The following is an 864-nucleotide window of genomic DNA, read 5'->3' as shown; positions in this document are numbered from 1 at the left end:
TTTTTTTTTCCTATTCTTTGCCGCTATATAGAAAAATAAAATAAAAAAATTTCGAGATTGTGATGATGAATTCGGCGTTTGAAAAAAATAAATAAAAAAAAAAGTTTTAAAAATTCCAGTTTATTTTTTTTTTTTTTTTCAAACTTTTTACTTTTATCAAACGTGAGAACTCCCCCTACCCCCCCCCCGTTTCCCCCCATAGAAAAAAAAAGAAACAAGTAAGAAACCGAGAAAGAGAGTGAATCAAAAAAAATCGGCTTAACAAAAATCGTATTCTCCACCATCTTTTATATATATATATATATTGTTATATTCGGTTCGTTCTTTATTTTTTGTAAGTAATGAACAAGCACTTAAAACTATCACTAACAAAACTAATATTAATAGACAAGAACTTATTACAGCTAGACTAAAAATCAAATGAACCGACGCCAAGCGGTGTAGCTTGCCTATATTACTTTGGTCTTTCGTCAGTCAACTGTTTCGAACGAGCAACAATGGGAACTAGCAAACACTTGCAAATAAAATAAAAGAAGGAGTCTTTAGAAGCTTCGCTTCTAAAGAAGAACAATTCGAGTTCGTCGCCAGTCTTTTGTTTATAAAAATTTGAAAATGTGAATATTGAGTACGGGATCATAACACCTCCCCCCTTAAGACGGAAAACAATTATTTGAAAAAGAATTTGTTTTCTCCTCTTGTTTGGATTTGACAGCTTCCTATGTCGGGTTCTGAATGGTTCCGTCCAGGTTGAAACTCCTTGAGTAGTAGTAGGTGCTATGTCTTCTGTATGGTAGACTGTTGTATCTCTTCACATTGGCTTCTTATCAGGAACATAATTTTAAGCTTTATAGCTGCAAGTAGTAG

Source organism: Pediculus humanus, genomic scaffold, assembly GCF_000006295.1.
Source record: "Pediculus humanus corporis 1103172108256 genomic scaffold, whole genome shotgun sequence".
Taxonomy (NCBI): Eukaryota; Metazoa; Arthropoda; class Insecta; order Psocodea; family Pediculidae; genus Pediculus; species Pediculus humanus.
The sequence above is the reverse complement of the archived record's forward strand: the minus strand, read 5'-3'. Positions refer to the sequence as shown.